This window comes from Hyperolius riggenbachi, chromosome 4, assembly GCF_040937935.1.
Source record: "Hyperolius riggenbachi isolate aHypRig1 chromosome 4, aHypRig1.pri, whole genome shotgun sequence".
Classification (NCBI taxonomy): domain Eukaryota; kingdom Metazoa; phylum Chordata; class Amphibia; order Anura; family Hyperoliidae; genus Hyperolius; species Hyperolius riggenbachi.
In genome coordinates this window covers 107,163,243-107,187,503 of record NC_090649.1, presented here as the reverse complement: position 1 = coordinate 107,187,503, position 24,261 = coordinate 107,163,243, and positions in this window count along the sequence as shown.

Sequence of the window (24,261 nt, the reverse complement as noted above, 5' to 3'; positions counted from 1 at the left end):
GGGGGGGGGGAAATCAGTGTGCTTGGGTGCAGACTAGGGTGGCTGCAGCCTGCCCTGGTGGTCCCTCGGACACTGGGACCACCAGGGCAGGAGGCAGCCAGTATAATAGGCTTTGTATACATTACAAAGCCTATTATACACTGTTGCAGCGGCGATCCGGATGCCAGTAACCCGCCGGCGCTTCCGAACGGCCGGCGGGTTACGGCGAACGGGGGGCGGAGCCAGTCCCCGGCGGCTGATCGCGTCACGAATGACGCGATCGCCGCATAGCCACTCCCGCAGCCGCCCCCGCCGATGGGCGTATTGCGGTCGTTTGGGCCCAGACTTTGCCGCCGCCCATCGGCTGGGGGCGGTCGTTATGTGGTTAATGATGCCTTACCTTAACCTTACCATACTCACCTTTCTAATTAGCTTCTGATTAGCTTCAGTGCCACAACCCATCCCACTCTAGAACTAAAACAAGAACTATGCTGCATATTATCTTGTTTTCTTTTTATAATCAAATTTATATTATATAGACTAGATAGGCAATGTAATAATTCAGTGGTGTTTAGGGATTTATTTTAATGCAAGTGTAGGTTCTCATTATTGATATCCTGCTAACCAACAATATGCCAGCCATAGATTTGTATTCATTTTGTTGCTGACCTGCAGGAGAAGATCCCGTCTAGTTATTAGATTGTTTCATGCTATAATGTATTCACACTTAGCTGTCATGTTGTATCCTGTAGGGATTATTGGACGTATCTGGTGGTATTCTGCCTCTGCTCATTGTTATAAGCGCCGGAATTTACTGCTCACTGCAGATCGCTAAATGCTCGTGTTTGATTCACGACAAGCGTGTTTGACGAGGAAGCACAGCAGATGTTTTAAATCCTGTGATGCCATTTACAAGGTTTCTCTCTGTTATCTACTTTCATCCGGCAATAATTAAAAATGATTGTTTAATTGTCTTTGTGCTGATTACATTTGCATTAAAAATCACATCAACATCACAGAATTCTTTATTTCCTCAAAGCAACTGTAACGAAAGCTGCGGAATACCACACTACCCAGCTGGGCTGATTCAGGAACAGTGCTTGGTCTATGGCTCTGAGAGGGGTGCAGCTTGTAAGTAAGCACTCATATAACAATACCCCCCAGAGGTTGGGGGCTTAAAGTGAAACAAGCATAATTTTTTAACTCTCAGGGCAGCACAATCGCACATTAAAATGCATGCAAAAAATTTGGCTCATTAATAAAATAAACTTTCATTTTACCTCATCTTTTTACTTTTAAGGGTTAATTACAGACAGTATTCTTCTACTTTCTCTACTTCCTTCTTCTGCAAGCCACAGACAATGGAAGGCAGCTAAGGACTCCTCTAATTAGACTTAATTGCCCAGAAGCTGATATCAAACAAACCCATTCAGCATTAGGGAGGGAGGGAGGAGGCACACTGCGCTTCAAAAAGATAAGATAAGTCACAATTGATGAACTTCACACCAACCCTGGATAAGGGCCCTTTTCCACTAGCAATCGCTAGCGTTCACGCTGAATGCTAGCGATTGCTGAATCGCAATTACCGGCGATTCTCCGACGTTCGCGGCCGCGATTTTGCTATGCTATGCACTGCATAGCAAAATCGCGGCAATTATCGCTCCGCCGCGCGTTCGCGTTACCGCGATTCCTATGTTAAAAAGCAAACCGTAGCGATTGTAAAATCGCTAGCGGTTTGCGTTTTTGCGATTCAGCGCTGGTGGAAAAGGGCCGAGAAGTGGGAGGTAGCTTCTCAAACATCGCAGACCTTTCAGCTATTTGAAACCACTAGCTCCTAAGATCCCTTTAAGGGGCCCGTTTTGGTTAGGTACAGAGCTTGGCAGCAGAGCATCGATACATTACCAGCCTCCTGTGGAGCGACATGTCCTCCTCACTCCTCTTTTCAGGTGTACAGTCTGTCTGATGGGACATGGGAGCCACAAAGAGAGGGACTGTACATTGAGGCTGAAGAGAGGAGTGATAAGGACATGTAGTTCCGCTGGAAGCCAGTAATGTATGATGCTTCGCTGCAGCATTTTAGTATATTGGCGAAGGGGTGTGGTATAAGCAATCACACAGGGGCGCAGTCAGAGTTATCATCATTAAGGAACAGGGGGAGGGAAACAGAGTTTTTTCAAGCTCAATCACCACAAGCCCGCACACGTCGCAGCTCCCCTCTGTGCTGTGTGCAGTAACACTATCAGGATCTATAAGCGGCAAGTGGAGGGGGCGTTGCTAAGGACTGGCAGAGTGGAGGAAGAACTGCCACTTTCTCCCCACCCATAATCGACGTTCTGCTTAGTCAAAAATTACGTCTGAGCAGAGCGGGGGACACAGGAGTCAGTGGAGGGGGAGGATGGCGCTGTGGCAAATGTCACAGCATCACAAAGAAAACAACAGAGTTAAAAGTATGTTGATTAAAAACTGAATAGCGCTGCAAGTGGGCCCCAGGCCTGACACTATCCTCTCCAAGCCCAACCTATCATGGACTTCCTGTCCCCTGAGTCTGTCGATTCATTAAGAGAGAGTCTTCATAACTACTTTGGACACAAGTCAGGACCAGATGAATGATAGCAATGTCTACTGTACAATTAAAAAGACTCGCAATTAAATATGCTTAGGCAAACAAAGCTGGAATGGTCAGATCACATATACTGCAGGTGAATCACGGCTTGCACACCCAATATATGTATACTCCTGAAACTTAGTGAACTGCAGTTCATTTACAGTCTGGTGGACCCTCCCAGTCCCCAGCAAATCATGCAGTGATGCCTATCCCTCTGTGGCCAGCTAAGCCCTCAGTCTCTGCCAGAACTCCGACTCAAATTCTCCAGTCCAATAAAGCGGTCATCAGCTGTACTGATGGAGATTAAGCTCCTGTTGATTAGCCTCATTTTAACGGACAGGAAATGCTTAATTAGTTGAGACAAAAAGAAAAAAACCTGAAGGTAGTTATAAGTTGAAAAGGAAAGATTTGAGAGCCTGCTTTAAATTGAGCCATAGCTGCAATCAGAATAAGATTAGTATGTATAATTATAATTAGAAAACTCCTCTATCCCTTTCATTAGACAAGCAAATGAGATGATTTGCACATCTCTTTATATTAAAGGGAAAACTTTCTAAATGAATCACAGGAGAAAAGCTTTAGATTATTTTGCGGTAACTATTCATTCTATTTGGATTAAGATGAAGAGTCAGGCTGACTTCTAAGTTTGAAAATACCAGACTGCGTAAGAGAACTTTTTTTAATAAGTTACGTTTTTAAGCTTTTTAAGGTCTCACTTTTCTTTGACATGGCGTATTAATGGTGCTACGTGACAACAGTTTGCCAAATGAGCCCTACAATTTGGGATTTGGGGAGGTCCTGATCCATTAAACCTGGTGAGGAGGATTTAGGTATTAAAGGAAACATGAAACAAGAGGTATATGGAGGCTGCCGTACTTATTTCCTCTTAAAAGACTTATAAGGTGAGCAAAAAAAAAAAGTTTTTACTCACCTGGGGCTTCTTCCAGCCCCCACAAGTCACATGTGTCCCCCAGCACAGCTCTGGTCTTCTCCCATCTCCTGCTGGCAGCCTCTGAAGACCGCCGACCTCTGGAGGGGTCAGGGTCTTCTGCCCATGCGCGGGGTTGTGTCTGCGTTGTCGGGAGTGTACTACACCTGCGTGACACAGATGAGTTTGGCACGGTTGCACCCATACGCAGAAGATGACAAACCATCCGGGGTCGGCAATCTTCAGAGGCAGCCAGCAAGAGATACAAGAAGACCAGAAGTGAGAGATACAAGAAGACCAGAGCTGGGGCCAGGGACAAACGTTACTTGTAGGGGCTAGAAGAAGTGCCTGGTAAGTAAAAATAGGGGTTTTTTTTATTACCTCATGTATCCTTTAAACAATATCAGTTGCCTGGCAGTACTGCTGATCATTTTGGCAACAGTTGTGTCTGAATCTCACACCGAAACAAGTATGCAGCTAATCTCGTTTGTAAGAAACCTCTGAATTGCATGCTTGTTCAGGGTTTGTGGCTAAAAGTGTTAGAGACCAAGGACCCAATCTAGTTCACTTTTTCTCCCAAGTTTTCTCCTAGGAGATGATTTTGCATCTTCCTTTTTAAATAACTGTTGCACTTTGCAATTAAAAGAATACCAAAAAGTTGGTGAAAAAGTGCTGTCAAAGTTATTCTCAGTATTTTCTTGCTTGCTGGTAGATTAAAAGGCATTTTATTTAGGAGGTGAAAATATCACCTAGGAGAAAACTTTGGAGAAAAAGTGAATTGGATCAGGACTGGCAGGCAACTGGTATCGTTAAAAATTAAATAAATATGTCAGCCTCCATATTCCTCTCATTTCTTAAGGTTTAAACGCCTTTTCACACTTTTGAGATCAAAATGGCTTTTTTATGGACTTCAACTTAAAATTAAATGTATTAAATAGAGCCAGGATTTTCTCTTTCCTGTCCTCTCCTGCCAGCTCCACCTGATGGGACTCGGCCTCATCATCCCGCTGGCCTCTGTATTGACCACATTGTTCAGTCTTTTCCTCTACACTCATGTCAATGTCTTTCTCTTTGACTTCAAACATGCAGTCCTATTTCTTCCTGAACTAAAGAAATCTTCTTGTAACTGTCCTCTTCTTTCTCTCACTGTTTCCTTTTCCCCATATGATTCCAAACTAAGCGCAGTGGGGCTGATTTATATAATAAGTCTGATTCTGAAACGAACCTTTCCAGAATTTTGCTTTTCACCATTTTTAGAAATTGTTATAGAAAATGCTTATAAACGACCTCTTCACTTTTTAGGGCTAGAACCCACTAGAGCGATTTTGTGAGCATTTAGGGAACGATTCAAACCGCTAGCGATTTCCCTAAACGCTCAGCTAATGTTAATGGACGGGCCGAATTCCACTGGAGCGATTGCGATTGCCAAATCGCAAAATGCAGGACATGTAGCATTTTTAGCGTTTCTGAAATGTAACGTATATAAACAATGGCGTAATCGCTCGTCAAAACCTACACAGTGCGATTTTGCTAGCATTTTGAAATGACTGCACACTGTAAAAAATTAATTGAAAGGACCAATCAGAAATAAAAACACTAATCGCTAACCAATACACAATCCCTGGCAAAAAGCCGACAATTTTTAAAAACGCTACCAAAATCGCTCGTGAAATCGATTACAAACTGCTAATTAAAAACGCTAGCGATTGCAATTAGCGATAGCGTTTTGAAGTGGGTTCCAGCCCTCAGTCAGTCTGTTAAATTGATGATTGATTGATTGATTGATTGATTGATTGATTTTTGCCATAAGTCCCTTCTGGCTGCAGTTATATAGTGAAGAAAAGGACATTCCATTGCTTTCTATACCTAAAGCTCTATCGTTAATTTTTGGCTGCCAGGATGTGTTGAAAGCTGCTGCTTAAAGGGAAGGTCCAAGCAAAAAAAAAAAATGAGTTTCACTTACCTGGGGCTTCTACCAGCCCCATGTAGCCATCCTTTGCTCTTTTAGTCACTCACTGCTGCTCCAGTCCCCCGCTGGCAGCTTTCTGACCTCGGAGGTCAGGGCCACATTGCATACATTTTTATGCATTCCAGCTAGTGCAGGAACAAAAATTTACGCGTTGCACCACTAACACGTAAAAATGTATGTGCTAATGTTCCTGCACTAGCGGGAATGTGTAAAAATGTACGCAATTCGGCCCTGACCTCCGAGGTCAGAAAGTTGCCAGCGGGGAACTGGAGCAGCAGTGAGTGACTACGAGGGCACAGGATGGCTGCATGAGGCTGGTAGAAGCCCCAGGTAAGTGAAACTCATTTTTTTTTTTTTTTGCTTGGACCTTCCCTTTAAGAATAATCTTTATTCTCCCACTTTACATTAGAAGTGTTCTAAAATGTGGCTGGCATTCATATATACATTTTTGTTTGTTTGTTTTTGACTTGTTTTAGACTAAATTAAATGCACTCAATAAATCATTTTTTTTAATAACTGCAAAATCTGTCACTCTTCATTTCAACCAGTAAAGATGTCCCTGGAAAGATCTTTCTCAGCCAAAAACCCAATTCACCATGGATGGCTTCTTTCAGTCAAGCTTAGAGTGGCAGATCCTTGGCAGCTGGTAGTGAATGGAGAAATCCCCATGTGCAAATGAAAGCATCATGTCTATGGGAAGCCTTGGAATTCTGTCAGTTAGCAGAGCAGTGTGCAGACAAAGGAGAGAGTTCCAAGGCTCTTAGCAGGCTGTGGAGGATCGCACTGGCATCACCAGTAATGGGGGCTTCAGTGGCAGCAAATAAGAACAAAGGAAAGAGAGACAAAAAGAGGGGTATTCTATGGTAAAGAAGATGTAATGGAAACATACTGTGGCAAGTAGATTTGTTACTTTAAGACACAGATGTTGCCATTATTTTAAGTGTGTGTTAAACGGACCTGAACTCAAAACTTCCATCCTCTCTGCTCTAAGGCTTCTTGCACACCAAGACGTTGCATTAGGTGGCACGTTAAGGTTGCATAACGTGCACCTAACACAACGTATGGTGCTGCAAGAGCCGACGGTAGAGTGAGCCGCGTTAGGCGGCTCGAGACCTATAATGTCTCCCAGAGTGGCGCTGATTGGCCAGCGGGACCACGTGATGCGGAGCGAGACACTCCACATCACGTGGTCCCGCCGGCCAATCAGCGCCCGCCAGTGCAGTGAATATTAAGTAGCCATGTGCGCGGCTACTGTAGCTGGCACTCCCCGCCTCCTCTCCGCCCCCCACTGCGCATGTGCAAACAGTCTAACGCGGCTATAGCCGCTCCAACGCCGTAGCATGCTGCACTTTGCACAGAACGTGCAGCGTTACATGTAACGCAACGTGGGCTGTGTGAACAGCCCACTTGTGTTACATTGCTGTGCGTTGGGGGAGCGTTACAGGTGCACTAACGTGCGCCTGTAACGTCTTGGTGTGTAAGCAGCCTAAATGATAAGCAACAGCATAACAACCTTTAAAGAAAAGCATTTCTTTGTTACTGCTAGAGTTGATGCAAATTTATGTAAATGTTGATGCAAATATATGCAGGGCCGGGATGACACATAGGCAGAAGAGGCCCCGGCCTCTGAGCGGCAGGTCATCAGGTCAGGATGGGCCGCTTTCAAAGGCATTTCATTCCACAGGCAGTCCAGAGAAAAAAAAGGGGTTTTTTTCCACAGTCCTGAGAGACACAGCTAAGGTAGCGAAGATAAAAAGCTCTTTGCACAGTTCTAAAGACTGCACCTAATAAGGAGTCATACATAGTTTAGATTAGTAAGATTGGTAGACAGTTCCTTGTTTGTTTTTTTAACTCTTCTTCACTGACTTCTGTCAGTGATGTCATCCAGCTGCTCCCCCAGGAAGCCGCCCAGTCAGGCATGGCTGGCTGATGGAGAATGGAATTCTAACGGGAAAGGCAAAAGGTATGTGTGGTGTGTGTGTATGTGGGAGAGCAGCCCTGCGCCCCTTCCTCCATCCTGAACCTGTGCTCTGGAAGTCAGGGAGACAGGCTGTAAAGGCTTCTGTACTTCCCCCTACCCCCCTCCACTCCTAGTACTGATAAGGACCTGGACTTACTGAAAGGACACTGCAGTGTGCTAATGTTACCGTGCTAGAGTAAAGACAGCCATACATCTAGCGATGATGGCCAGATTTCACCAAGAGACAAATCTCTCTCTAATCCAATCTGATTAGGGAGAGATCTGTCAGGTGCCCATACAATGTAATCAGAGGCAAAGGGTCACTGCCTCATCCATCCTCCACCCCCTTACCTAATGTGTCCTCCACTACCCACTAGATTGTAAGCTCGCAAGGGCAGGGTCCTCCTCCTAATGTTTACTGTTTTTGTCACAATATTTGTGCTGCTTGGAACTCTGTTTTACAATTTGTTAGTATATCTATGTTCCCTTGTCGTCTTATTGTGCTTTGTAAAACGCTGCAGAATATGTTGGCGCTATATAATAAAAAAAAATAATAATAACAATAATACACCTCAGACCGATTCCCCATCGATTTTAGCATGACATCTCTTGGGAATCAGACGAGTCCCCAGCTTCTGCTGCATCCACCGCAACCCCCAGTGTATAAATGTGCCCCACATGTGTGTATTTATACATAACCTGTCCTGTGTTGCCCACCGTGCGGTGCCCATCCGTCATCCGCTCCTCCATTTGCGCTTCACAAGCCGCTGGCATTTATCACGCGTGACATCACACATGCGTCACACACTATATGCTGGTGGCATGTGAGCCACAAATGGAACAGGAAGAAGCTGAAGACGGATGGGCACAGTGTGGTAAACGACACAGGACAGGTAATGTATAAATGCACACATGGGGGCCTATTTACTGTATACACTTGGGGGAACAGCACCAGGGGTTTTGTCGCATCCATCACTCGCACCACTTTACAAAGTACATAGTCATGTCACTGATTGCCCTCTGATGAGCTCACTTTCTAATCTCTGCCATAGTCATAATCTAATCCTACCATATTATTATTGTGTATTTATATAGCACTGACATCTTCTGCAGCACTTTACAGAATACGTAGTCATGTCACTGACTGTCCCCAGAGGGGCTCACAGTCTAATCCCTGCCATAGTCATAGTCTAATGTCCTACCACATTATACCTGTACCTGGCTACCTATACAGGGAGCACCTATAACTGTCTACCTATAATGGGGACACCTATACCTGGTTACCTAAAACTCATAGCAACAAAAAGACTTCAAGTGATCTCCACTACTGATGATTACTGTATGCGTGCCAAATGCAGTCCTGTGGCGCAGCTCACTATATACACCACCCTGTAAAGAGGAACAATAACGGAGATGTGGCAAATGGGGGAAGGGGGGGGGCGCACTTGGGCAGCTCAGCCTCTGTTGGTGGTAGACCTTGTCCCGGCCCTGAATATATGCAGCTTGAAATTGGAACAATCAATTTAAACTTGGGTGGGACTTGATTGGTCCACTTTCAAGTTGCACATATCTGCATAAAAATTTGCATAAACTCGGAAGTATTTTCATGTCATTGATCATCACTAGTTACAGCGGATACAAATCCTGCATTAAATCTGCAGTGTGTCTACTTCCTGCTTTCACTGAAGCAAGCATAGGGTTTACATCCTGTGCTTACAAATTACAAAAATGACAATCTTCTTTAATTCTTCATTACAGGAACAACTATAATGTGCTCTGTGGCAATCTTTAAAATCTGCTAAGCCAGTCTGTCATTTGGTTTGCCTTTGGGGTCATCTGAGGATATATGGACAAGAGTTTAATCAGTTTTGCACCACTCATTAGTCTTCGGTAATAAGTAACTTCATCCTACAGCAGTGCTGTAAATTCACATTAATAGTTTTAAAGGTCCACTATAGCGAAAAAGTAAGCAATTAAAATCTGACAGAACCGACAGGTTTTGGACTAGTCTATCTTTTCCTGGAGGATTCTCATGGGTTTTTTTTTTTGTTTTCAAAAGTATTTCCTGAAAGGCAGTTGTTAAGCCTAACTGCCAAAATAGTAAGATACCAGCCAGCCTCCCTACTCACTATTTTGGCAGCTAGGCTTAGTAACTGTCGTTCAGGAAATGCTTTTGAAAACAATGAAAACCATTAGAATCCCACATTGAGGAGATTGGCTAGTCAAAAACAGCCAACAGTAAGTTCTGTCAGATTTAACAGCTTACTTTTTTTTTGCTGTAGTGGTCCTTTAAAGTGAACCAAACACCCTCATGTATTTTACCATATATATCAGTGGGAACATTAGAGCTGATTCATTATAGCTGATTTATTATAGCAGAGCCAGCAGGGGGCAGGCTTGGGCTTGAAAAGACATCAGAGAAGACAGACTCAGCTATAATGATTCCTGAGCAAAGCCAGACTGAATGCTCAGTCGGGGATTTTATCAGGGCTGATAAGAAGCAAGATAAGCAGTGACGGATGAAGCAGAGAGCAGGGTAGGTGTTTTCTCTAATGTTTCCACTGATATATATGGTACAATAGATGAGGGTGCTTCGTCTCTGGTTCACTTTAAGTATGGATTGTTTCGAGTTCCACCTACTGGCTGCTCATGGTGCATTATTAGTTATCCCTAATATTTCATAGTAACATGAAAATAAGTAAAAAATATATATATTTTGGTCTATGGATATAATAAATCATTAGTCTTCAGTAATAAGTAACTTCATCTTATAGCAGTGCTTTAAATTCACATAAATGGATTGTTAGAGCTCCCCCTACTGGCTGCTCATGGTGTACATTATTATTTAACACTAATATTTCATGGTAAAGTGAAAAATAAAAATAAATATTTGGGGGTCTGGATTCAATAAATCATTAAAAAAATATATATACTGTACATTTTATGTAAGAACTGCAGGATTTTAATGGGCAATAAAGTAATTCATTTGAAAAAATATTTCTAAAAGCAGGAAATGCCAGAGGATTATTGAATTTTTAAAGCAAAATGTAACATTGTTTTATTGTTTCTGCTAAATACAGAAAATTCCCTCCAGGCACATTGTAAGTTGCTTTTATTACCGGTTACAAATTAAGTTAGCACAAACTGGGCTATAGCTTTATGGTTCTGCGTTTGATAGAGTCCAGCAGATGCAAGCTCCTATTAATATGTATGAAGTCGCACCATATTATATTGAGTCTTTTTAATGTTACAAATTAGCATAACTGTCATAGCATTTTCCAGTGTTTATTAATGTGGTGACTTTTATGCATACTATTAATGAACTTGGGGTCAATCCTGCTTCTATTAAGACAAAAATATCAATCAGCACAGTGGAGCAGTCAGTGTATTGTGCATGAACTTCAGTCTTGTTCCGTTAATATGTTCTGACACTTCCTATTACTTATCAGGACTCATGCAGGCGGAATTCTAAAGCACGCCAACCCACCGTTTACGTTTTCTTTTAGTACCTATCTATATTCAGGTTTTTACCATGACACAAAAATACACAGTTAATGTTTATATTTTTATACAATGAAAACATACATAACCAAATGAAGGTATACTCCCATAAATAAAGCACAAAGGTAAATGGAAAAATAAAGAAAAATAAGAATTAAAATATGAAAATACCACTCTACTGTACTTAACCTCCTTAGCGGTAATCCCGAGTCAGGCTCGGGGACGGAAATCCGCAGCTCAGAGAGGTAATCCCGTGCCTGAGTGCGCTATATGCAGGAGCTGCTGCAGATCTCTCTGTGGGATGTTGTTTGTATTTTTTTCTTGTTTTTAGGGTCTAAAAGCTTGTGAAGAAATGACATGGCTTTTAGACCCTGAAACCTTATTCACATTATGTCAGTTTTTGTAAAATTTTAAGCGCGGGCGAATTTCAAAATCGTCCTGAAAGCGCTTGTGCAATGATTCTCTATGAGAGAGTTCATATCAGAGTGGTTCGTTTGCGATGCGCTTTAAAAAGTTGTGCTTGAGACATTTTTGAGGCGATTTGCCTCAATGCAAGGTATAGGAAAAAGGCAAAATGCTCACAAATTCGCTTTGGCAAGCGGCCGATTGCATGAGCGTTTAAAAAAAAAATACATTGTATTTATTGTTTCCGGATTCTTTTCCAGATCAAAAAACGGAAGCGCTCTGCAAAAGCGCTTACAAAAACACCCACAAAAATGAGCAAACGCGCAGAAAATCGCCGGAAAACACTTAAAAAAAACACGGGGAAAAAAGCCCACCGCGGACGGACACGCGAGCGGAACGCAATGTGAACAAGGCCTAAGGGCTTGTTTACACTACAAGAGCTTTTCTAAGGGCTCTTTCACATCAGAGCTGGTGTTGGAGAACGCTCAAAGCATATGTTTTGTTGTGTGCGTTTTTAATGTGTTTTCAATGCGTTACAGCACATAGTAAAACGCAGGTAATTTTTTTTCTTTTCAGTTTTCAACTTTCTACATTGTTCCTCTGTTGCATTCTGGGACTGATTGCCTGCAATAACGGTTTAAAAACGCGCATAGTGTGCGTTTTACATTAACTAACATTGTAACGCATAAAGCTAGCGTCGGCCGAAAATCTGCGCCTGGGTGCGTCGTAACGCAACGCACAAAAACGAAGCGTTATATGTTAAAGCTAAAATGAAAGTCTATGGACTTTCATTTTACCTTGGGTAACGCAAACTTTACCTGTTGCGTTGAAACGCAGAAAATCTGCCCTAATGTGAAAGAGCCCTAAGCGCTTTGTGATTTTAAAAGCTCTTGCTAATGTTATCCTATGTGAGTGTTCTCACTGGAGTGATGTGATTTTGTAAAAATCCCCCCATAGCATTGCATTAGCAAGTGCTTTTTAAAATCACTAGTGCTTAAAAAGTACTTGTAGTGTGAACGGGCTCTTTAAATCTGGAAATAATCATAACGCCAGGGAGGTTAAGCAATCTTCATCTGTTTTTTGTATATAATAGAATAAATGTCTACATTAGTGAACTGAGATAATCTTGTTTGCTGCTGGAGGCCCCAGATGAATGTTGTTACACCCTTGCCTTGGCCCAAGGCCTGGACCTTGGTGGCCATTCCAGATTGATTCCTCAATCACGTGGCTTAGCAGTAGTATAAATGTTAATTTTGCGCTAAGGCAAAGGCAGCCATGATAGCTGCATCACAAAGGGTTGAAATGACATGTTACATCCGGTTTTTGGTTTTTACTACATGGGAAAAATATGTACATGCATTAACAATACCTGATCGAATCTAATTCTACGACAGCTCCATGAGTGTACTTAGGAGAAGTGAAATTGGAGTTTTATGAACTGTTACAAAGTGTAAGAGCAGGAATAAAATTGGAAATTCTCCATACCCAGTAGGCATCTGAGAGCAGGTCAGCGGTACCACTGCGATTTAACCTCCAATTACCCGCCAGCGCGCTGAAGATTGCTGGGAGCTGAGAGTTTGCCCTTCAATCAGAAAGGTGACAGAAGAGATGCTTTGAGCAGTGTCAATTATCTCCGCAATCAATGACTACAAATTACAAACAGAGGAAAAGGTGGCAGAAAAAGCAACAATATAGCAGAGTTATGCCTCTGCTTTCCCCATAACATGATCATTGAATATTTAATGTCGTGGCATTCTTGCATTTTTTTACCTTGCAGTCCTCCAAGAAATTGCTTTCAAGGGCCAGCTCTGTCTGCATTGTAGATTTATTTTATGTTTTACTTCCTGATTGCTTTGCCGTTCTCTGCAGTGCTGTGTATTTTATATGGTAATGTGATGCCCCCCTTCTCACTCATTTCAAAGTGCTGCATTATGGGAAAGGTGTGCAGTGGAACACGCTTACTGTGTCACAAATAGCTTCTGCAGTAATGTCTGATAAGAGTTAGATGGGGTAGAATGATTTATTTCTTCAATATGGATCTCTCAGGTAGCGTATGGTTCAAAGTACTTCAGCGGGGGAAGTCTGGCTTATGCCAAAATGTATTCAAACTCAGTAATGTGTCTAAACCACAACTTGCTACCGTGTATGTTGTTTATCAATTCAAGTTATAAACTGATGAATGACAGAGCGGAGACTTATTTTTTAATATCTTTAGAGTGTGTCTGCTCTCTGCACTTTATAGGCTGTTTGTTCCCCTTTCCAACCCACCCCCAACTATAAAGGTAGGAAATATACGCAACGTGGTTGGCAAGGGGGGGGGGGGGATGTTGGTTAGGAGCCAGGCAGGTAGATTCTGGGAGGAGGGTGTTCAGGCATCAACCAGGCAGTTTATGGGGGAGGGGGGTTTAGAGTTAGTCATCAGGCAGATATTGTGTGCGGGGGGGGGGGGTTAGGCAGCAGGCAGAGAGTGTGTGTGGGGGGAAGTTAAAGTGTACCAGTGACGAGTTAAGCTAAAAGTTTTATACATACCTGGGGCGTCTATGCAGTACTATTCTCCACTGGAGAAAGACGCACCACGCTTGATCAGACTGGCCGCGACTGGCCGAAGTTACTGGACCCGGTACCAGAGCTGGAGAAGACTGAGGATGGCGGCGAGGGAGCTACCCGTGTGGATGGGGCTGGGGAAGCCCCAGTTATGTATAAAACTTTTAACTTAACTCGTCTCTGGTTTCCTTTAAGGGTTAGGCATCAGGCAGGTAATGCCCGGGTAAGGGTCAGGCATTGGGCAGAAAGTTAGGGTTAGGCAACAGGCGGGTAGTGTGTGAGGGGAGGAACTTAGGGTTAGGCAACAGGCAGGTAGTGTGTGCGGGGAGGAAGTTAGGGTTAGGCAACAGGCGGGGAGTGTGTGCGGGGAGGAAGTAAAGGTTAGGCAACAGGCAGGTCGTTTGTGCAACAGGGTTAGGTTTAGGTGTTGGGGGAGGGTTCTGTGTGAGAGTAGGGTTAGGTTTAGCCATAGTCAAATATTGGTAGATGGCCCCAATGAACATGGTCTCGTCTGCAAGTGCATCAGCAACTGTTAACAAGCAGCAGGTGGCAGAGTTTAGGGGAACTGGTGGCAGCAGACCGCTATAGCAGGTACTTGTGAGGGGGGACCAGGCCGAATTGTATTACTAGGACCATAAGATGCAGTGACTTTTCCCCCACTTTTAAGGGAAAAATCAATTAACCCTTCGCACACTCAAATGCAAATGTTCAAACAAATGCATTCACAGATTTACTCATCCAGGCACAACTGTTATCCCTACAGCTAAATTAAAAGCCAGGGTTTTAGTTCACAGAAGAATGCATTCTTATGCTTAGTCACCTATACTACGTAGAAGTACCCAGGTAAACATAGGTGTCCTAACTCTGGCCCTGTAACATGCATAGTGCAGACATGCAAACACATTCATTGCATCAAACCTATCAATGGATTAGGAGCACACATCCTAACTTCCTCTCCTGGGAAAGACAGTGCATCTTACCAATCGCACAAGGGAGCTAACTTTATGTGTCCATGTGCACCATGCGCATACACCAGCATAAGCTGTCTGCATGCTGACAAACATACAGGGGAAGGGGGGAGTGCACCGAATTGGACCCTAGCCACAGGGGTCAATGATAAGAATAAACATACATATATCCAGGCACATCGCCTCTAGTTAGGACATTAAATAAATTTTTAGGGAAAGGGAGGTGCTGAAGGGGGTGTGGCTAGAAACAGCAAAAATCAATTAACCCTTCGCACACTCACATGCAAATGTTCAAACAAATGCATTCACAGATTTACTCATCCAGGCACAACTGTTATCCCTACAGCTAAATTAAAAGCCAGGGTTTTAGTTCACAGAAGAATGCATTCTTATGCTTAGTCACCTATACTGCGTAGAAGTACCCAGGAGGAGGAGGCGCCTGGAGATGGCAGCCTGGAGATGGCAGCCTCGGCAGCTTGCTCTGTCTTTCTATGTTTGTTTTATGTATTTTTGTTTTTCAACATTGCCTTGTGCAACCCAACCCGGATAACCTTCACCAGTGAACAACTACTGAGCATTCGGAACTTAGCTAAATATAATCTACCTCTGGATATTTCATCTACTCTTGATCTTCTGGGGATTCTGACCAGTGGAGCTACAGTGCTGAACCAGGCAGTGAGGCTTAGAAGAAGAGGCAAACGCTCTGGGATCCAGACTCGCTTTCGACGCAGAGGACTGCGCTCTCCACTACCTGGAATCATACTCTCTAATGTCAGGTCCATATGCAACAAACTAGATGAGCTTCAACTACTGATCAGAACAAAGAAGGACTTTTATCTCTCTGCGGCTATTTGCTTCACAGAAACTTGGCTATCTGAGCTTATTCCAGACAACGCTCTGCCGATTAATGGATTTACACTCTACAGATCTGACCGGGACCCACTTACTTCTGGCAAAACCAAAGGTGGAGGACTCTGCTTCTATATTAATGATAGATGGTGCATGGATGTTACAGTTATTAAGAGGACATGCTCGGCTGGGCTGGAAACACTCTTCATAAACTGCAAACCCTACTATTCACCCTGTGAGTTTTCTTCATTTATTTTGGCTGCTGTGTACATCCCTCCACAAACATGTATGCAGCCTGCGCTCCAAGATCTCGCAGATCAAATCACTGAGGTGGAAAGGGAGTACCCAGATTCTTTTTTTATCATACTAGGGGATTTCAACAGTGCTAACCTTTCCAAAGAACTCCCCAAATACAGGCAACACGTCACAAGCGCAACTAGAGAAGGTAAGACACTTGATAACTGTTACACTACGACTAAGGACTCATATCACTCTGTCAGCAGGGCAGCTTTGGGGAACTCTGATCATGCTGTTATACAGCTTATCCCAACATACATCCAAAGACTAAAAACTGCCAAACCTGTAGTGACCACAGTTAAGAAATGGACTAGTGAAGCTGTAGAAAAACTGCAGAGCTGCTTTGATTTAACTGACTGGAATTTATTTAAAGAATCCTCCAGTGACCTAAATGAATACACTGACGCTGTGACATCATATATTACCTTTTGTGAAGAGTCCTGCATCCCCACAAAAAAAGTGCACCAGGTACAATAACGATAAACCCTGGTTTACATCACATCTTAGGAAGCTGCGCCTCGATAAAGAAAGGGCACATCGTACAGGCGATAAAGTCCTCTACAAAGCTGCGAAATACAAACTGCAGAGAGCCATTACCGACGCAAAAAAAGATTATTCACAAAAACTCGAGGAAAAATTTTCTAACGCCGACTCATCCACAATATGGAAATCTCTACATGAAATTACCAGCTACAGGAGGAAATCTCCTCCCCCCTCACTACATAACCTGCAGCTTGTAAATGAGCTGAATACATTTTATTGCAGGTTTGACACTACCAACAAAAGCCAAACACAACAAGTCAATTTGCATCTCTGCCACAGGCAAACTGAACACTCTTCCTGCCAGCCAACGTCTCCACCCCCTGCGGTGCCTCAGCAACTACACAACACAGGAGGCCAGACACAATCTATTGACCTGTCCCCAGATGTGCATGCTCTAACAATATGCCAATCAGATGTAAACAGACTCTTTAAAAAACAAAACACCAGGAAAGCAATGGGACCAGACGCTGTGTCTGTGAAATGCTTGAATCTCTGTGCCGACCAATTAGCGCCTGTATTTACAGACATATTCAAAGCACCTCTAGAACTCTCAATTGTTCCTGCCTGTTTTAAAAGCGCAACTATTGTACCAATTAAAAAAAAAAAAAAACCTGCATGTTTAAATGATTACAGGCCTGTTGCGCTGACATCACTGGTCATGAAAGCATTTGAAAAACTGATAATGACTTATCTGAAATCCATCACAGATCCCCTGCTGGACTCTTTGCAATTTGCCTACAGGCCTAACAGATCCGCAGACGATGCCGTGAACATGTGTATGCATTATGTACTACAGCATTTAGATATCCCAGGAACCTACACCAGGATTTTATTTATAGATTTCAGCTCTGCATTTAATACCATAATTCCATCACTGCTACACAGCAAGCTCTCCCAGCTACATATACCTGAATCCCTCTGCAAATGGATAACCGACTTCTTAACCGACAGAAGACAGCGTGTTAGACTTGGTAAACTCACATCAAGCTCTCTGACAGTCAGTACTGGTGCACACCAGGGCTGTGTGCTTTCCCCACTGCTGTACTCACTTTACACCAATGACTGCATCTCCACAGATCCATCTGTTAAGGTTCTGAAGTTTGCAGACGACACAACAGTTGTTGGTCTCATTCAAAACGGGGATGAGTCTGCATACAGGCATGTGGTGGGACAGCTTTCCTCCTGGTGCAGCAGCAACAACTTGGAACTAAATGCTCTCAAAACCGTGGAGATGATAATAGACTTTAGGAGATCTCCCCCCCTGCACCTCCCCTTAACCATAAATGGATCCACAATAACCCAAGTAGAGTCATTCAAGTTTCTTGGGTCCACGATCTCAAACGACTTAAAATGGGACAACAACACTGCCACTATTGTCAAGAAAGCACAACAGAGAATGTACCATCTACGGCAGCTGAAAAAGTTTGGCCTACCTCAAAATCTAATGGTGCAGTTCTACACTGCAATCATCGAATCAACCATAACATCATCTATGACTGTATGGTTCGGCTCCTGCTCAGCATTAGAAAAGGGGAGGCTGCAGCGCATCATCCGATCAGCGGAAAGGATAATTGGCTGTAGCTTACCTTCCCTGCAGGATCTTTACACTAGCAGGTGCAGAAAGAGAGCAACCAAAATTGCCTCTGACCCCTCTCACCCAGCTCACTCCATCTTCCAGCGCATGCCTTCAGGAGTAAGATTCCGGTCAATCGCTACCAAAACCTCTAGACACAGGAACAGTTTTTTTCCTCAAGCGGTAGCCATACTTAATGCTGAACCACGTTAGAGCTGCTAGGACTGAAAGTAATCAGCACAGAACTAAACATGAACAATTCTCACATTGCTTACTGCCACTATACTTATAATGTCCTTAACTTGTAATATTCACACTGTCTGTCCTTGTATTGTTTTTGTTTGTGTTTGTTAAGCAACTGCCAAGACAAATTCCTTGTAGGTGCAAACTTACTTGGCGAAAATAAATTGATTCTGATTCTGATTCTGATTCTAAACATAGGTGTCCTAACTCTGGCCCTGTAACATGCATAGTGCAGACATGCAAACACATTCATTGCATCAAACCTATCAATGCATTAGGAGCACACATCCTAACTTCCTCTCCTGGGAAAGACAGTGCATCTTACCAATCGCACAAGGGAGCTAACTTTATGTGTCCATGTGCACCATGCGCATACACCAGCATAAGCTGTCTGCATGCTGACAAACATACAGGGGAAGGGGGGAGTGCACCGAATTAGACCCTATATTTAATGTCCTAACTAGAGGCGATGTGCCTGGATATATGTATGTTTATTCTTATCATTGACAGTTGTGGCTAGGGTCTAATTCGGTGCGCTCCCCCCTTCCCCTGTATGTTTGTCAGCATGCAGACAGCTTATGCTGGTGTATGCGCATGGTGCACATGGAAACATAAAGTTAGCTCCCTTGTGCGATTGGTAAGATGCACTGTCTTTCCCAGGAGAGGAAGTTAGGATGTGTGCTCCTAATCCATTGATAGGTTTGATGCAATGAATGTGTTTGCATGTCTGCACTATGCATGTTACAGGTCCAGAGTTAGGACACCTATGTTTACCTGGGTACTTCTACGCAGTATAGGTGACTAAGCATAAGAATGCATTCTTCTGTAAACTAAAACCCTGGCTTTTAATTTAGCTGTAGGGATAACAGTTGTGCCTGGATGAGTAAATCTGTGAATGCATTTGTTTGAACATTTGCATGTGAGTGTGCGAAGGGTTAATTGATTTTTGCTGTTTCTAGCCACACCCCCTTCAGCACCTCCCTTTCCCTAAAAATTTATTTAATGTCCTAACTAGAGGCGATGTGCCTGGATATATGTATGTTTATTTTTAAGGGAAAAAAAGTGCGTCTTATAGACTAAAAAATACGGTACATAGCATACATATAAATGTAAAATAAAGTAAACAGTAAAATACACTGTCAATTACTTTTTTCCTATGTCGCTGTCACATACAGTAAGTAGTGAAAATTTGACAGATGTGTCAGGTTTTTGACTAGCCCATCACCTCATGGGGGATTCTCAGTCATGTCTTTATTTAAAAAAGCATTCCATGAACTGCAGCTGCTCAGTCCAACTGCCAAAATAGAGTGTCAATGAGTAGGGAAGCTGTCCGCATCTTTATATAGATCCTTTGCAGGGAGTGTGCTTGTAAAGAATAGAAGTAAAGCCTGGAACCCACTAGCAGCGTTTTTCTAAGCGCCTGTGATTTGAAAAGCTCTTGTAATGCTATGTCTGTGATCCCACTTGAGGAATGGGATTTTTAAAAAAGCCCCCATAGCATTACACTAGCAAGAGCTTTTCACATCAAAAGTGCTTAGAAATGCGTTGCTAGTGGGTCCCAGACCCTTGAGATTTACCCATGAGGAGATGGACTTGTCCAAAATCTTTTTACTGCCTACTGTAAGTGACAGCAACATAGCAGAACAGCAGCTTATAGTATATTTTACTCTGGGAGAAATGTACATTTTATATGTGTGTATTTTACATTTTTTTAATGTTTCATGATAGTGGTCCTTTAACCTCCTTGCCGGTTATCCCGAGCTCAGCTCGGGGTAACCTGCGCAGGAGGATTTCTCAGGCCCCGCTGGGCCGATTTGCATAATTTTTTTTATTGCATGCAGCTAGCACTTTGCTAGCTGCGTGCATATTCCAATCGCCGCCGCTCGCAGCCGATTCACCGCTACCCGCCGTGCCGCGCTGCCCCCCCCCCTCCAGACCCCTTGCGCAGCCTGGCCAATCAGTGCCAGGCAGCGCTGAGGGGTGGATCGGGATTCCCTCTGACGTCCCGACGTCCATGACGTCGGTGACGTCATCCTGCCCCGTCGCCATGTCTAAACGAGATTTCCTGCTTACTCTGATCGCCGAAGGCGATCGGAGTGGCTGCAGGGATGCCGCTGCTCGCTCCATGATTTTAAAAAAATAAATTTTAAAAAAAGTGCTCTGCTGCCCCCTTGCCGCGGGAATTGGACCGGCAAGGGGGTTAAAGAGAACCCGAGGAGGGTATTTTAAATCTTAAGAGGACACAGAGGCATGTTCTGTGCATAATCACATGCCTGATGCCTCCGTGTCTATCTATTGACGCCTCCAGTCCCCCCAGGGTCTGCTGTGCCCCCCTGAAAAAAGCTCCAGGCAAGCGACAATCTGCTTGTCGCTAGCCTTCTATTTACATACATCTTGTCATTCAGTCAGCGCTCCCCCACCTCTGTGCCCGCTGCTGCCCGCCTCTGTGAGCTTCCTCCAATCGGAAGCAAAGCTGCAAACTGGGAGGTACTTCCTGGGTCGCGGCTTAGCTTCCGATTGGAGGAAGCTCACGAAGGCGGGCAGCGGCGGGGACAGAGGCGGGGGAGCACTGACTGAATGACAAGATGCTAGCGACAAGCAGATTGTCGCTAGCCTAGTGCTTTTATCAAGAGGGGCACAGCAGACTCCGGGAGGGACTAGAGGTGTCAATAGAGAGACACAGAGGCATCTTATTGTGCACAAAACATGCCTCTGTGTCCTCTTAAGATTTAAAATACCCGCCTCGGGTTCACTTTAAGGCTGTCCAAATCCCTGCCCTTCATCATAGGCTAGAATCTTTTCCTTACACTGCAAAACTCAAAGTATGGTTAAAAAAAAAAAAAACAACACACACACACACACACATAAGAAACAAAAATTGTACATGTCTCTTTTATACTATTAATTGCCTGATATGGTGTTTAGTAGATAGGTATTGGTCCAAAAGGAGGAGAGGAGAGTACTTTTCTCTTCTGCATTTCTTGAGCGTAACATTGGCTGGATTGTGAAGTTAGTATACTGCTGACCTTGTCTTCACACACAGAACCAACTATGGTAATGGATTTGACAGAAGTCAATTGGTTGAAAAGCATAGCCAGCCTCCCCCACACTTACTAATCAAACAATCTAAATTGAAAGCTGCGTGTGCCCAGTTATTTCCAACATCAGAAGACCTCACAGGCCTGTATGTGATCTAATCAATATGTGGCAGCTTCTCAGCGGGCTGGTAAAGCGTGCCTCATGTGTGACTCTCACGATGGGATGAACACGTCTACTACACAGCGCTGACCCAATCCTGCGCTCTCTGGATTTCCTGCAAACTATAGTAAAACTAATACAAAAATGTTAAGAGGAAAGGTCAGGGGGGCGTATATCCCAATGAAAACAACCAAAACACCTATTATTAATTTAAAATATCATAACTTTAATTTTATTGTCCAAAATACAAAATATTAAAAAATGCCAAACCGTGGTGGATCAGAAACCCTGCGACCCTCATGCATAACCCACTCCTTGTGTCAGGTTCACTCCAGACTCATACACCTGCCCCTGTGACTGGTCACTATTGCGACCACTGGTACCAGTAAAAAAACAGACATAAAGTCCCTCCAAAGAGATGAGGTCCTTGAATGCTGAAAAAATCCAAAAGATGTTATAAAAAAAGGGACAAGGCAAGACAAGAAAAAATGTGTCCTCCAGATCTGTTCACCTGCATGTAATAATCAATGTAACATCAGTTGTTGCCATGGACACACTGTTGCTAGTTCAGAACAAACTTGAAAATGCAAACTCCAAGTCCATTGGATCATTGACTAGAATTGCTGTTGTTATTAGTAGCCAGCGATGACACAGCATAGCAGAATAGCATAGTCATAAATGCACAAGTACTTGATAGCATGCAAATAAAGGAAGCCGACACTGTATGCATTGGTTAGTAGCAGCTGCATGTGCTCATGTAGTAAAAGTACTTTGTCATACAGTACCAATCCGCCGATGTCCAGCTCCCAGTGTCCTGCAGTTGTATCGAGATGATGTTAAGTTCGGAGTAATCCAAGTTATGCCTTGTGCATCGATGGAGCAGAGGCAGAGAGCTCTACCAGGGCAAGCATTGGAGTCCCTGGGCAGTCCAGAGCAAAGGGACGTGGAGCGGGGCGCCGGGGCAGCGATCACACACACGCCAGGCAAACCACGCTAGCCCACCTATATAGTAAAACTAAGAAAGGGATTTAGTGCATAGAAAACCATTGCTCCCAATTCTCTGACTTGAAATATTGCTTATATTCTAATGCTTATTTGAAGAAAACGTAGTGATCATGGAAAGGACCGCTCTGCGGTTTGATTGATGAAAATATGTCTCGCACATGAATTCTGTAAGTATGTGTGAAAGTTGGGATGTCGAAGGGGCGTGTCACAGGGGCATGACTGGAGTATGGCCGGGGCGTGTCTTTACGGTGTTACTTTTACTCATCTCAAAAAGTTGAGAGTTATGGAAAAGTCATAGTAATGGTCAAAACTAAAGCTAGGTCTACACGCTGCGATGTTACTTACGCGGCTCGATTGATAAGATCCGACAGGTCCGATCTCGCCGCCGCTCGATTCCCCGCGAGCGGACAATAGCGGGGAATCGAGTGTAAGATAAGCGGCGCCGGCGGGGACGAGCGGGTATCAAATCTGACGCACGCGCGGATAAACGGGGACGCGGCGGGTATGCGCGGGTATGCGGAAGAGGTGATCCGGCGGCTAATCGAGCCGCCAGATCGCTCAGTGTAGACTGAGCATTAAGCTGGCTACACACTTCTAGATTTGTTCCGAATGCACACAATGGCCTCAATTCTGGTAGCTATGTGAGGTAAATATTGTTTTGTAGGTAAAATGCCTTATGAGGTATTTTCCTATTTATTTTTTTAGTAATTCTGAAAGATTTTTCTCCATTTCTGAACATGAGTAGAGATGGCCCGAACGGTTCGACCGCAAACTTATTCGCACGAACTTTGGTGGTACGCGTTCGTGGAAGCAATGACCACCGGCTATATGAGTGTCTTGGGGGGGGGGGGCACACCCAAGATAATAAGATCATTGCTTCATTGTGGACAGACCAAATTCGATCAGCTGGACAGTCACTTTTGTTCTGTCATTGAGCTACCTCAGCCCGGCGACCATATGGGCTTGAAAACCGCTATCGCCTGCACTCTGGCCATGGTGCGCACTAGTCCAGCACGGCCGTCACTAAACAAACAGCTGTGCGTTGTGTGTGAAGCAGTACACTAATTGCACTACCTGATTGATGTATACACATGCAAGATATTTTAAAGCACTTTAGGCATCCAATTTAGCATTGCAATGTGATTTCTGCCCTTAAAACGCTGCTGTGAGTCAAATACGGATTTTTTTCCCCAGGGACTTTTGGCGTGCATCCCACTCCACCATGCAAAAACTCAGGTGTTAGAACCCTTGAAACATCTCTTCCATCACTTTTGTGGCCAGCATAAATGTTTCTAGTTTTCAACGTTCACCTCTCCATTGAAGTCTATTGTGGTTCACAAAAGTTTGTGCGAACCGAACCTTTTGCGGAAGTTCGCGTTCGAGGTTCGCGAACCAAAAATCGGAGGTTCGAGCCATCTCTAAACATGAGGTAAAACACAAGGTAAATGTATAAAGTGAGGTAAAACATGAGGTATGTCAGCGGTAAGCATGCAGTAAATAAATAATAGTAGTCTTTAATTGTCTTCCATAAGTTAGGATAGTCTTTGGAAGATTTTTTTTTTTTTGAGGGGGGAAGGTGTATTTGATTATGTAGCAACCTATGACAAGTCTATTTATAGGCAGCCCTTATAAAAAAAAAAAAATCCAGTAAATATTTGGAGTTTTATTTCTACTATTCTTTTCTATTACACAGC